This window comes from Lissotriton helveticus, chromosome 11 (assembly GCF_964261635.1).
Source record: "Lissotriton helveticus chromosome 11, aLisHel1.1, whole genome shotgun sequence".
In the NCBI taxonomy this organism is placed as follows: domain Eukaryota; kingdom Metazoa; phylum Chordata; class Amphibia; order Caudata; family Salamandridae; genus Lissotriton; species Lissotriton helveticus.
Genome location: NC_136072.1, coordinates 171,993,290 through 172,008,988, shown reverse-complemented (window position 1 = coordinate 172,008,988; position 15,699 = coordinate 171,993,290). Strand labels below are relative to the sequence as shown.

General features: G+C 45.4%; 1 protein-coding gene across 1 annotated transcript in view; it reads right to left on the bottom strand.

The window, feature by feature from the left end:
- MELTF (melanotransferrin) overlaps nucleotides 1–15,699 on the bottom strand; it is a 389,430-nt gene that overhangs the window by 44,397 nt on the left and 329,334 nt on the right. The gene's annotated exons all lie outside the window — the stretch shown is intronic.

The window sequence follows — 15,699 nt, the reverse complement described above, 5'->3', positions numbered from 1 at the left end:
GGAAGATTTGGAAAACAGGTCCCACAGACCCAATATCCACATCAAGGGTGTCCCGTTGCAGGGAGATGCGGGCCGCCTGGAGGAGTATGTTCTACGATTGTTACGTCACATTGTCCCAGAATTAGAAAGGAAGGACCTCCCGCTGGACCGTGTGCACAGAGCTGGTCATCATTCTCAGACGACTGGCTCCCCACAAGACATTCTTACCTGCCTCCATGACTACCACCAAAAGAAGTACATAATCTCTGCTGTAAGGGACCAATCCCGTAAAACCTTCGAAAGGAACAAGATCCGCCTCTACCAGGACTTGTCCATTATTACCTTGCAGTGACGACGCACCATAAAGCCAATCACAGAATTCCTAAGGGACAAAGCAGTGTGTTACAAATGGGGACAACCTTTTAGCCTAATCTTTGTCTGGGAAGGGGAAACCCATGTGGTCCACACACCCCCAGATGCTCCTTGGGTTGGAATTGGAACAAGGGGATCTTCCTCTGCAGCAGAGTTCTCAGGGCCCCTCATAGGACCGTAACAGATGGCGGAAATCCAAGACTTGGACTCAACAACAAACTGAACAAACCGCCAGCCACCAAAAGCCTCAGAGAGACATCAGCGATACTACAACACCTCACCGTACAAAACCAATCACCAGAGCGAGAAGGTGATTAATATAGGCTGTGCTGGAAACTCAGACATGAACCTATTGACATGGCTGCAGCTTGCAATAGGACAACTCAGTGGACTCGGGATTGGTGCCCGGATGATCCCCCCCGGGTTAGCTGTCAACAAGACAGCAAAGCGCAGGTAGCAGCGGAGGCTTCTGCATCCTTACTCCTTCCTTGAGGACTGTCGGAAGGGACCAATGACATGCACCCCTACTACGTAGTTGCTAGTTTAGCACCAATTGGTGTTTTAGTTCTTTCCGTTTTAATGTTTATACAGTTATTACACACCGCAATGCTCCACTTTGCGCTACTCTGTCTCATCACACCACATGGGAAGAGAGGGGGGACACCGATTGCTCTACCCAGATTCCTAGTTACCATTGGTACTAGATGGTACGAATAGTTAGCCTCAACGTGAGGGGTCTGAATTCACCAGCCAAGAGAATAGTACTATTGGCGCAACTCAAGGCTTTACGTTGTGACATACGTCTTCTGCAAGAGATGCACCACCAAAGGAAAGATTGGGGTCGAATGAGGTCCAAATGGTTTGCCCGACAAGTATGGTCTGCAGGTCCGGGGGAAAAGCAGGATTGGGACGTGTCATCCAAACACACTCAGAGATCACAGGCCGGATGCTATCTGTATGCATCTCATTATCCAGTCACTCATTCACTGTAGCATGTATTTATGGTCCTAATGATCACCAAGAGCCCTTTATTCGCCAAGCAATCGGGACCATACTTACCACCCAAGATGTACGCATAGTGGTAGGGGGAGACTTTAATTTGGCTCGTAAAGCTGCCATGGACCGATTTCCCCAAAGAACAGGGTAGACTGAGATAATTTCGCCACGGGGCACTCGCTGGTTAGCAGATGCAGGGCTGATTGACATATGGCGGACACTGCATCCTTCTTGTCGTCCGCACAACAAGCCTATTCCAGAATTGATTATTTTCTTCTCTCAGCATCTCTTCTCTCTGTAGTGATGCATGCGGGCATCAACGTAGCTTACATCTCAGATCATTTTTTTTTTTTTTGCAGAGTTTTATATAGCGCAAACTGGACCCGAACTGAATCAGGTATCAGAGCGCTTTACATAGCACCAGTTACGTTACATGAGGACACGCATTCATTTTAGGCACGGGGAGATTAAGTGATTTGCCCAGAATCACAGGAGGTTTTTGGCGTCGTTACCGAGACTCGAACCCAGATCCCCAGGTCCCAGGTCGAGCGCCCGAGCCGTTAGGCCAACTACAAATACAAAATACAAATAGTGCTGCGCCTGATGGCCTGTAACAAGGGCTCCAAGATGCGGCATCTCAACCCCAAATTGCTATCCTATGAGCACGCAGTTAGGAGGTGGAGCAATCAATCGCTGACTACCTCGCAATTAACGACAAACCACATACACCAATAGCGACACTATGGGACGCTCTCAAGGCAGTGATGCCGTGAACATACATAGCCATAGTGGCGCAGCTCAATAGGGAGCGCAAGACAAATCGCAACGGGCTGGTGACACAGGTGAGGGAGTTGGAGGAGACACACAGACAGACGGGCTCTCACAAAACATGGAGACAGTTGACTATTGCCGGAAAACAGCTCAGAGCCTTTGACATGGATATGGCGGAGCATGCCTTGCTCCGAACGAGACAGAAATATTATGCAGGGGGCAACAAGGCTGGGAAGCTAGATTGAGAGTCCAAACATACTCTAGATGCATGCACAGCTTGATAGGCCAGGATCAGAAACTCAAGAAGAGAGACGAGGACATAGCAGAGGAGTTTGGCCAATTCTATGCGCAACTGTATAAGGCGGACACTTCCCTCACTGCAAGCTGCTCCTCTTACTTGGTGCAGTTATCGCTAACGCCACTCCCGGAATCAACTGCAGCACAGTTAAACACTGTAGTGAATCCCTTAAGCACACCTGTTGGGAAACGAGGGGAAACAGAATGTGGCCGCCGATTCACAGATAAAGAATGGGCAGACACTATTCATCGGGCCTGTACAAGAGCTACTAGTGCCTTTGGGAAAGAGACATTGCTTAAAACAGTTCACTACTGGAACTATACACCTGCTTGTCTAGCCCAGTCGCAAAAAGGGAGGGAAGATAAATGTTGGCAGCAGTGCAGCCATTCCGGTATGCTCTCCCACTTGCTGTGGCACTGTCCTAAACTTCACCGATACTGGGGGGAGGTGTTGGCAGACGTAGCTCAGATGTTCGGCACGGAACTGCCCCGTTTCCCCAGCTATATTCTTCTGGGGTTTCCTAATGTCCAAACATATCAACTACGTTCCACTAAGTGGATGGCCAACACCTTGTCGCTATGCGTGGCAAAGCAGGTCCTGTTATCAAAATGGGGAACAGACAGAATCCCATCACACTTGGACTGGCTGCACAAACTACGTGACTTGGTGGGCATGGAAAAGCTGTCAGCGGTGATCAACCATACCCTGACAAAATGTAAGAAAAATTGGGGATCATGTATAGAACATATCTGCTCTACATTTCGTGAGCTTACCTGTCCAATATACGTGCGTATCTTACGTCTTACTTCCAAAACCCAGGCTTGAAAGTGATGCGCTCATGGATGTGGGAGAAGACAGACTCAGAGGGCATCATCAGAGAAGAGCATGGCTGTTGTGTTTTATCCCTCTCTATGTCTTGTCCCCATCCCACTTCTTCTTTGTTTTCTTCTCTTTTTTCCTCTTGTATTTCTCTTAGCCGGCCAAAGGATGTAGGCGAAACATGTTGTACTTTAAAAACAATAAAAATTACACAATCATAAGATGGCGGCTCTGCCGCTGCGCCTTGCCACACCGCTATGGATCCTTGTCGCATTTTGCGATTGGGTGGGCTCCGATTGGACCAGATTTTCTTCTCGCCCCTTGGCGATCACGGGGCCACACACTCTTGTGCCAGCCTTAGTCAAGAGCACACTCAACAGTTAGTGGGGGACTCAGGGATGAGGATCGACTGCTTCTTGCCCACTGCAATTGGTGACGCAGGTCACGCACTTGAGCCCGCTGCTTCACACGAGGGTGCAGGCCACTTATACCTATCAACAATCCACAGCAGGCAACTGCATTATAAAGATATTATTGGCATTGCCATGGCGCCTGGACATGAAAACGATAGCCAGGAATTCACTGAGAATGGATTATAGGGCGAATTGCTGGGGATTCGGTCAGTGGGTTTTGGAAACCGCTAAATTAAGCAGCCATCTTGCCTGATGGTCAGCCACGCCCTTGCACTCCCAATAATTAGCAAGATTTGCATTTTGTAAAGATGAAAAAGATCTCTGTTTATGCAGATGATATTCTGTTATACCTGTCAATTCCATAGAATTAAAACTTTCTAGTTATTAAAGAAACATTGGCAAATCTTAAATCCTCTCCTGTAGTGTTTTATTTGATTGCACTCTGTTTTGTGGATATGAATGTTAATGTAAAATAAAAAAAACTGATGAATTTGGTATGCAAAGGACATTTGTGGCATTAGCTGTATTATTCCTAATACTGTAAAAGAGAATGTGAATTATTTATGAAGCATCGATCTCCAGAGTACTTATCATGGTGGGTGAGACGCCCTGAGAAGTATTGTGGTACCCACAGTTGAATACTTTCAATCTATGCTTTCATTTAAATAACTGATTTTATTAAGTACGTTGACTCTGAAATCTTTTATACTATACCTTAGCTGAATATAACCTCAGGGCACCTATGATAAATTATGTTGGCCATCCCATTCTGAAGTGACTTATGTAGCTTCTATGCTTTTCTATTGTAATACATTTCATTGGCTTTAGATTTCTCCTTTGGGTCAAATTACTGACATTTTACATTTATATTTGACTAACAATATACCAATTTATTGAGATATATAACTATTCCTTCAAATGTAGTTACCTTTTATATGATTGTAGAATGATATTTGCTATTGCTATAGCCTCTAACCAATTTAGTTGCTAACTGTGGCAAAACAGCACCAAGTATGTGTCACAATGATGCTCTGAGATCCTCAGAAAGTATTGAGGATCCTGTTCTCAAAGGTACCTGCACGTCTAAGTGAAGCTGATGTGCTTACTTACCCGCTGATATGAGGGCAAATTGCTGTTTTATATTCAAAGAGTCATTAGTATTGGGATTTTAATGTTGTGAATGGGATTTGCTCACACAGAAAATCCACTGGTGTGGCAAACTTTCACTGTGAATAAATATACTCATGAGGGGGGCGTGGCTTAACGCCCGACGAGTGTGGCGGCTCCGATGTGAGCGCTCCACCTACGCCGGTGGACATCCACGGTTTGCGGGCATCCCAGGCTTCGGAAATGGAGGCTTTGATTTGCAGAATGCCTCTGGAACGTCTGGAAGCGCTTTTCACTGCCCTTTGAAGCTGTATTGCTCCGTTTTCCTCTGAGGTCGCTCCGGTCGCGTCTCTTTCTCAGTCGCGGCCGCCATTTTGTCTCCTCAAGTGTGTTCTGCGCGTACTGTTTGGCGACCTGCTGCAGCCAACTGCTACTGCCTGCTCCTCTAAACGGCTCCACGCTGCAATGCCTATATCCTGGTGAGCCATTTCCTGATGCCTGATATCTCCATTGTACTTTTACTTTCATTTGTCAATCTTTGAGGCATTACCTCTTCACAACGTTTTGCGGCCATTTTGTGGGTCTCTCAGCACCCACGGCAATTTTTACATTGTCGCATGAACCTGCTAATCTCCTTGAATTGCTTCTGCTGATGTTCTCTCTCAGGAATTCCGTGTTTGGAGCTTTACCCCTGCTGCTGGAAGCTTTTCTACTGGTTTTTATGGCATACTACATATAGTTCCTGTGTATTCTGGCCATGTCTACTTGAATCTTCCTGCATGATGCTGAGCGCACTGTTTCCGTGAATTGAGCTACTCAATAGCTAATTCGGTCTCACTCCTCATGTTGTTTTGCTGCCTTTTCACACTCTTCATGGTTCCATAGTGTATCACACCGCTTGTTCAGATATTCTTTTATTTATTTATTTTTTATTTTTCTCTCAGTGTGTCATTATATCTTATGAGCAGGAATTCAGCAACCTCTGCTAATAAAAACCCACAGTGCATTTTTCTTAAGAACTCTAAACTATTCTCTGAGTTTGCTAGATACCAGGCTTCTCAACCCACCTTTAATAGTGACTTACAGTTTGTGATGGAACCACCTGCGATTACCCCGGAGAAGGCTACCACCAAAAGACTAAAAAAAGATCCCCCCTCACCACCTAAATCCACAACGTCTATTTCTATGGAGCTTCTGTTGGAAGAAATAAGGGACCTCCGCCCTTTCATGGAAGAAACCAACGCCAAACTGCAAACCTTGACTGACAATTGGGCACAGATGGATGTAAGAGTCTCTACAGTGGAGCGGAATGTTTCCTCTCATCAAGAATCGTCTACCAAAGTCTCTCATTTGCAATCGCTGGTCCAATCTCTTCAAAAACAAGTGGAAGACCTTGAAAATCATAATAGGCGTAATAACCTACGCATCTACGGCCTGGTGGAGGGATGTGAGGGGAATGATCCTGTTGCCTTTTTCAAATCTTTCCTTCCCAAGCTTCTTCACATGTCAGAGGGTACTGTGCTTAATATCCAGCGTGCACACAGGCTTGGTCGTGCTCCGACTTCAACTTCCATCACGTCAAGACCGAGAGGCGTCATCATGTATTTCCTGGAATACACGGATCTCCTGAAAGTCCTATCAGCAGCCAGAGCTGCTCCTCGTCTTACCTGGACATGCGTGCTGATCTCCGTTCTATAGTGGCCAGATACGGACTTTTTTTATCCTTGCCTGTTTAAGGTTACCTTCAACAACAAGACTACAACCTACGAAGATCCTGCTCGCCCTCAAAGTTTCCTAAACTCTTGTCGTACACCTGATATGGACCTCTCTGGCTCATCCACGTCTTCTTATTCTTCCTTTCCTCTCTGATTAATCTGATTCTCTGTTGCTCCCTTCATGTGTGTTTTATTATGCATGTTAGTTACTTCGCAGGATTGCTGTTTCGTAATCCATTTGTTTACTAGCATTACTTACTTACTGATGTTCTAGTTTTCGTTTCTTGTGTTTGTTACTTGACCATTTTTCACCGTTGCTTGTCTCGTATTCTTATAGATCAACAGCCCCGCTCCGTGATGTCCCCTGGTGTGGCGTTTCGCTGACCCTGGCCGCCCTGCCTACTCCGTGTGGCTTCATCCTCCCTCCCTTCTCTCCTGGTTTTGATTCCTATAGTGTCCCCACTTCCCTCTCCTTTGTAAGTATGTCTTTCCTTCCCTTGTTTCATGTAGTTATCTATGCATCTTTTCTTCTCTCCTCATCCCTTTCTTTTCATTCCCTTTTTGACTGGTGTCAGTTCATTTTCACCTTTATCTCTTTTCATATTTTTCATTCTCTCATATTGCCCTTTTTACTTCCTCTCATGTTATGTCTTACTTTACAGCAATTTTCCATCTTTTCTCATTTTTCTTCTCTCTATTTTCTTTATCTTGTCCGCTGGTATTCTTCTCGCTTTAGACTCATTTGCTTTATTCTTTCACTTCTTCTCTCCCTTCTTCTACAAGTCTTTGTCTATTCTCTGTTCACTCCTTTTTGCGGACTTTTTTTTACGGTTTTCTTCGTCAAGTTTGTTATAACATGTATTTTATGTTCTGTCATTAAGGGCTATTACATGGAATGTTAAGGGTATCAACTCTCCAAACAAAAGACAAAGAATTTTATCTCACTTGCCCAAATTAAATGTTGATTTTGCATTTCAATCGCTTGACCCCTTTCTGGATAGGATTTCTAAAGTTTCATATATCCCAAATAAATCCCATAAACTTTTTGCCCAAGCGATTTCCCAACATAAACTCATTGATGCTTGGCGCCTATGTAATCCAATGACGAAAGAGTTTGCTTTTTATTCGCCGGCCCATCATTCCCAGTCAAGAATTGATTATATTTTTGTTTCTCATAACATAGCCCAAACTCTCACCAGTGCTGAAATTGGTCCCATATTATTGTCTGATCATGCCCCTGTTTTGAATAATATTGACATTCTGCCTAAAATTGATGGACCTAAAAGGTGGCGCTTTAACAACGCTCTTCTTTTGAATCCTAAAATCACCGCTTCATTTACTGAATGTTTTAGTGAGTTCTTTGCATTTAATGATACTCGCTCCATACCGAAACATACCATTTGGGATGCCTTTAAGGCTGCGGCGAGAGATTTTGTAATTGGTTTTGTGGCTAAAAAAAGGAAAGTCGCCCATAAACATACTGGGGATCTTCTTCAGAAAATTAAGAAATTGGAACACGCCTATTTTACTTCCCACTCTCAAGATAGTTTGACAGCCTTAGTTGATGCTAAGATGCAGTTTAACAAGAAATCCACTGATGATGCTTCTCTGTACCTACTGAAGTCTAGTGCAAAATTTTACGGGGGCCGAAACAAGGCTGGGAAGGTTTTGGCGAATTATTTGAAAGTCAAGCAAAATAAGCTTAATATTGAATCTGTTTTTGGTAATAATTCTGACCTTAAACATAAAGATGCTGACATTCTCTCTGCATTCTCTCTCTTCTATAAGACCCTTTATTCTTCAGAAACTCAACCCTCTCCTCAATCCTTATCACACTTTTTCTCCATCATTTGCAAACCCCAACATTTTCCTTTGGATCTTACCTCCTTAGAATTAGATACATCCCAACAGGAATTACTCACTGCACTTCAGCATCTTAAACCCGACAAAGCCCCAGGACCAGACGGTTTTACAGTTGAAGTTTATCTTCACTTTTCTCAACTATTGCTACCTAAATTGCATTCTTTGTTACACAACTTTTCTACCTTAGGTGCCTCTTCAGGTTCCTTTTCTGATGCGCACATTTGCCTCATTCCCAAGGACGGTAAGGACACCAAATATTGTAAGAATTATAGGCCCATTTCTTTAGATAATATGGACTATAAAATATTTGACAAACCGCTTGCAGCAAGGTTAGACCCCATACTGCCTGATCTGCTGGGACCTGAACAGTCTGGTTTTGTCAAAGGACGTTTTATCACTGATAATACTAGACTTCTGTTTAATGTCCTGTCGAAGTCCCCGTGCCTAAACCATTCCCTTGCAGCAATTGCATTAGATTCTGCGAAAGCATTTAACAGGGTTGAATGAACTTACCTTTTTCATGCCCTTAAATGGTTTGGTTTTGGTCCCAAATTTATTTTTTTAGTTTCCCATCTTTATTCCAATCCTCGTGCGGCTGTTTGTGCCAACGGTTTAGTCTCCTCCTTCTTTGACCTCGGAAGAGGAGTCCGTCAAGGGTGTACATTGTCCCCGTTTCTTTTTAATTTGGCTTTAGAACCTTTCCTTTCCAAACTCCGTCAAAATCCTAACATACAGGGTTTCCACACCACGCACTCTCACATCAAATTGGCTGCTTATGCGGCTGACATTCTGCTTTTCATATCCAACCCTACCGAATCCATACCCGCCTTCTTGGACGAGGTCCGTGCGTACTCGTCCATTTCAGGCTATAAACTTATTCATGATAAATGTGAGATTCTGCCCTTGACAAAGTTTACTTTTAAATCTGAGTTTAGCGCTTCCAACTTCACTTGGAGCTCTTCGCACATTAAATATTTAGGCCTACACGTTACTCCTTCCGTTTCAGATACGATTTCTCTTTGCATAACTAAATGTATCCAGAAAATAACTGATTTGACAACCAGATGGCACCCTCTCTATCTGTCGTGGTGGGGCCGCCTCGACACTATTAAGATGATGCTGTCCCCCATAATTCTTTATACGATTTCCAACATCCCTCTGCCTATTCCCTCAAAATTTTTCAAAAAGTTTAACTCAGTGTTATCTTTTTTTATTTGGAATGGGAAAAAATTCAGGATGTCCATTGCCAGGTTAAAACGCCCAAAATCAGAAGGTGGAGTTAATTTCCCAGACTTTCCTGCTTACCTAAAAGCATTTCTACTGCGCCAAGCAAGATCCTGGTGACCCCTGTGCCTTATGGGTTGAGGTTGAGCGTCTCTCCCTTTCTCCTTTCTCTTTTGCTGAATTTCTCTCCTTTTCTCGCAAACCTTCTTCAGTAATCACTCCCTTACACAAGTTCACTACCAAATTGCTTCTCTCTTCTGCTCTTCCTCCTCCTGTTACTGTTGATGAATTTCTCACCTCTACCATTTGGCACAATCAGAACCTTTTAATCAACAACAAACCATTTTATTGGAAGTCTTGGAGGCAAAAAGGATTATTCTGGGTGTCTCAATTATTCTCATCTTCAAATTTTTTACCATTCTGGCACCTTAGTCAGTCTTTCGGTTTACCCAATTCTTTTGCTAATAATTACGTCCGACTTAAGGAGGCAGTGATAGCAACTTATACCCGACTTTTACACTCATATGCTCCCCTTAATCCCCCCACCTCCACTTTAAAACTATATTCTTTTCTACAGTGAAAAACCTAAAGCTTCTACTATTTACAAGTACCTACACGACATAGAGACCATTCGTCCTAAGTCTAAGGTTGAAGAGGAATGGGAATGTGATTTTGCCACGTCTTGGCCTATTTCCTTATGGAATAAGTTGTGGACTAAGATTCGCAAATCCTCTAGGGCAGCAACCCTGACGCAATCCTTGTTCTTCATTTATAATAGGCTTTTGCTTACACCTTCCACTCTTCACAAAAAGTTCCCCATGACCCCGAACCTCTGTTGGTCTTGTTCTTCCCAGCAGGCTACTCTTTTCCACATGCTGTTTACATGTAGCGCTGTTAGTGATTTCTGGAAACAGGTTTGGTCCCAAGTTAATGCCATTTTCCACACCTGCATCCCTTTTTCCTTCACTCACATCTTCTTGGGAAAAGCCTCTCTTCCTGCTGGGAAAATGTTTCACTTAATGTTCACATTGTTGATTTGTTATTGGCTGCAGCTTTCCAACAGATTACAATTAACTGGAAAAACTTTTCAAATATCTCCTTTAGAGCATGGTGGTACAATGTATGTCATAATCACAGACTGGATACTGCTTTTGTTTTTCCTATACACATGGCGACGAAACGTGCTGCACTGTGGCTTCCTATTACATTGTACCTTGATATTTTTGCCAAACGTTCATTTCATTTATTGCCTATTCAACAAGAAGTTTCCAAACCCCCTTGATTCCCTTTGACATTCCTTGTTTCTTCATTATTCCTTTTATCTCTCCATTATTGTATTGCTCCGTTTTACAGTCCGCTTTTAGGTATGTACTATTGCTCTTGATATATTGTTTGACTCATTTATTTTTATGTTTCTCCTAAGTCTGCTTTGCATTTTGTATTGACACCCTATTTTTTCACCAATAAACTTCTTTTGAACTTAAATAAATATACTCATATGATGTAGACGATTCACCAAATGAAACATGAGCACATTGGTTCAAAGAAAATATTTTCATCAAGTATCTGAATTTTTCCCATTCAATTTTGTGAGCATGCTTTGTAATATGTGACAGAGACATGAAAGGGTTCCTGACATGCTCTTTCATGACGTGTGCAAATATTACATCGTCGAATTGGTATAAACATTCAATATGTGAAAAATGTATGCGCTGTAGTGCTGCATACTAATTGCTTTATCTCAAAGTCAAAATACTCTATATTCGGCTTTGCATCAAACCATAAACTATAGTAAAATTATAATCGAAATCACATAAAACACATTTTAAATATCACTAAATACTTTACAGAAAGACTATACGAAATATACAGAACAAATACGATTACAGATAATCAAATGAGATTGCAATTAGCCTTCTATTTGCTATCAGACTAGACGAACAGGTAATAAAATCCTGGGTCAGCCCTCCATAAGTTTTCTACACCACACAGCCACTCTGAGAAAAGAGGAGACTCTAAAACACACATCTAAGCTACCTAGAAGCTGTAAATAAAATAAAGCATCACAACACTTTCTAAATTCCAGAAACTTTAAAATTGGCTACAGGTAGATAACGAAAGGAGCTCTATAAGATTTGCAAAAACATAAAATACATCAGAGTTTGTGTGTAAGGCGGTCGCTTAGGGCAAGCCTGAACACATGGTCCCAGCAGAAGTTGACAGTTCCCAAAAACATAACAAGCATTTGTAATGCAATAGGTCTCGCATTTACGCGAGTTTAAGCCCTTGGCAATGTAAATGACAATGCCTTTTATTTATGTTTTAAAAACCAAAACATAAATAAAAGGCATCGTCATTTACAATGACAACAGCTCTAACTCGCGTAAATGCGAGACCAATTGCATTGCAAATGCTTGTTCTGTATCCCACTCTGTACCTGCATTACTTTGTGTTTCAAACCCTTTCCGGATGCCAAATGTAACTAGCCTGAAGCTCATTGTTTCACTGTTTCCAGATCTCTACTTGGATGTAAACAGACGCAGTTCTCTACCTCTCGATTTTGTAAAATGCACGACACCGGACTAGGCAGAGTTGTGCTATATAGAAAATGTGAAATAATTTTTTTAAAAAGCTCTTGTGGAAAAATTGAGCCAATCTCACCTCTCGTTAACCCTGCTGTATGGGAGTGGAGGTTCCAGCCCTGCTAGCCTGGGGCCCCTCGTGCCCCTCAAGCGTCGCATGCTGAACGCATTCCTTCAATTCGCTATCTCTGGTCATAAAAGTACAATTTTCCGTCTCCCTACCGGAATATGAAGTGTAAGAAACAAGTTTTGTGTGTGATGGAATCTGATCTGTTCGATGAAGCCCCATCTACCCCCCAGAAGCACGTATTTTAGCCATGATGGAACAGGTACTGTAAGCCGGGCACTATTTAATCTTTTTACAGGAGAGTTATCTGCAAACTCAGGCTTATGCCGGACGCCACCCGCACATCTTTCTGGGCTATGTGAGCAAAATGCACTGAATATAGATTACAGACAGTGCAAGTAATATTATACGAGGCTGGAGACCTCGTCTCATCAGAATTATTTATCTGACTTCTTTAGCTCAGCAATCACGTTTTAATTATCCAGACAAGATCTCTTGCACTGCGGTCTTCAAGGCCATAGTGTTTTGCCTTCCCTTTATTCACATAATTATATTGATCCGCCAGTTTCAGCTGCATTTTGCTCTCTAATGATTATTGCTGTCCCTGAGCAGCTCTTAACCAATTCTCGCAATGAGCATTAAAATACAGGGGACTGAGGAGAAGCCAAGCAGCCATCTGAAATGGCCGCATAGTCGCTCGGCTCCGCGAGCCCCTTTGCCCCACACGACTATCCTGCCGAATATCCTGACCCAAAGTGCCCTCCTTTGCCTCCGGAGAGAAAGCGAACACCTACCGTCTGCTTCCGGAGCGTCTACGTGCCGCCGATCCTGAGAAATCTCCCCGTCTGCTTTGCGGCCCGTGTGATGGTGGGACCGGGGCGTTGATTAGGCAGGGCCTTCGGCCTCGGCCGCAGCATCAACGGCCGTCGAGGGTGGAGCGGCGCCTCGCCGGTGGGGGCCGATGTTCTGAACGACCGCTGCCAGCGGTAACGACATGAACTGATCGACGTGGACCCTCGTGGGACAGAGTGGCGGCGTGGGATCGGAGGGGGCGCTTGACTCCTGCCCCCTCCCCAACGTTTGTTGCCCAGGCATAACCGAAAATCGCTCTGATGTAGGTGGGCGACTCCCGGGGCCCGGCGGGACTTTAGCCTTTTGGTGGCTCTCCTTTCTGGACCCTGCCCCACAATTTGTTTGTCCTGGAGATGCATCCTGCGGTGTCCCCACGGTGCGGCCCGCTCCCTGGATCTGTGCAGGGTACCGGCGCCGATCGGCTCAAGATGGCGGCTGGCACCTTTCTTCGCGGCTCACGTCCGGGCCGGGCGGCTGTTGCAGAGATGGGACAGGGATGCCCGCATAGCACGACGGAGTTCACACCCCGAGATGTGTTGGCTGCCTTGACGACTTTGCAGGAGACTGTTGATTGCTACGCCCGAGTCCTGGGTACAGGACTGGACGCCATCGCTGTTTCGCTACCTATGTCGACCATGGTCCTACTCCGGGAGTCGGCCGCTGACCATGCTGCTGCCTCTGTGGGGAAGGTTTTGGTTCCTCGGAGGCTCCTCGGACCGCTTGGAGCCCGAACTTCTTTGCCCGTGCTGGCCGTCTTGATCGCCTGTATGACTTTGTCCTCGGGGCACATGTTTGACTGGCGGCTGGGAGTGGAGCGCTGTTTTCCTTCTTGGACTGGCCCCGGGGGTTCGCGGCCATGGCCGGACTGTTTGATTTTCTCCTCCTGGATGCTGTTCTTTTGTGTCAGCTTTTGGAAGTTCATGGGCCCGGCGCTGTGGTTGCCTTATCTTTACTGTCTGTATTTGGGTGGCTTTGAATTATTATGCTTTTTTATGGCCTTGTTCCGTCCGGGCCCGCCTATCCTGTTCGGACCTTCGAGACTGTACTTCCCATTGCTTATTGATAGAACTTCAGGCAGTATTCTTATCAGACAGGGTCAGGGCTGAGGTGGCCTGTCCTCTATTTGCTTTATTATTGACGGGCGGTGTCGTGGATATCTGTGATTGCTATTTCTTTGTTCCTGTACCCAGGCTCTATTGATCTTCTTTGTGGTATTGACTCCTTTTTGGGATTTTCGTAGTGTTGGGGTGCAGGGCGGGGCCGAGCGGCGCACTGGGGGTCCTCCTCCATTTCTCTCTTTTTCTTTTTGTTTTCCTTCTTTTCTATCTTTCTATATTTCGGGTTCTATTAGGGCGACAGGCACGCGGCTGGGGGGTAGGCCATGACCTTCTGCGGGTGTGCAGGGTTGCGGGTGGGGCGTATGTTTGTGTTCGTTACTATGGCCCTTTAGTCTTTTTTTTTCTCAGTTGTCGTCGTTGCCTGTGTTTCTTGCGGTGTGTATGGCGCTGAAGGGTGGGTTTGGACCTGTTGTATGCTGGGGCTGTGCCTTTGCTTCTCCTGTTATGTATATTTTGTCCCCTGGGGCCCCCCTCATCGTATAGACACTGTTTCATCTATCCTGATTTACACACTATCGTGGGAATGCGTGTGACTGCGTGACGCTTCTTTTTGCTCCTTATTAGTAAAATGAACCTTTCATATCCTTACTCGAGCTGCTATGCCGCATCCGAATTCTGTACTGTTACTGTATTATCCTGTGCCTTGAATTGTTGCCACAATGCTTATCGCTCGCAATGTTTTGACTTTACTAGCGGGCGGCCGAGATGGTTGTAGGCCCATCTCTGTACTCTGATTTGCTACAAATAAAGGTTCGGAAAAAAAATAAAAAAATACAGGGGACTCTGCCGTGCATTTCCCGGTTTCACAACTATTAGGTATGCGTGAACTAAATCATTCTCTTTTACAAAAAATAATTGACAATTTCAAACAAGCGGCAGAGCAGGGGAAGTACCTAGTTTCGACCACGAAATTCGGGGTCCTCTCTGCACGGGCGAGACACAGGATGCCAGGCGGAAGTGCCCGGGACTGCCTGCTTGAGGGCGGGGCCACCAGCACAGACAGGGAGCGGACGGGAGCCTACCCCGCGCTCCTGTGAAGAGAAGGGAGCCAGCCACCTACGAATCCTGTGCAGCCGCCACTACCGCAGGACGGGGCGAGAGGAGTCCGACAGATCCGGTGAGGGGGGGGGGGCGTCGGGGCATATTGCCGGTGCCCGCCCCCCCAGTGAGGGAAGCCCCGCTTGTGCCCGGTGAGTGGGGTGGGGGGGTGTATGTAAGCCCCGCGTGTGCCCGGTGAGTGGGGTGGGGGGGTGTGTGTATGTAAGCCCTGCGTGTGCCCGGTGAGTGAGGTGGGGAGGGTGTGTATGTAAGCCCCACGTGTGCCCAGTGAGTGGGGTGGGGGGGTGTGTATGTAAGCCCTGCGTGTGCCCGGGAAGGGGGGGCGGGCACTCGACCTAAAAAAAGCGAGACACGGAAGTCATTAGGCGCGCTCACAACACCAGCAGCGCCCAAGAGATTCTGCACACGTGATGAAAGCCCGCGAGCAGAAGCGCATCCTAGAGATGAAATCGCCGAGGGAAAGC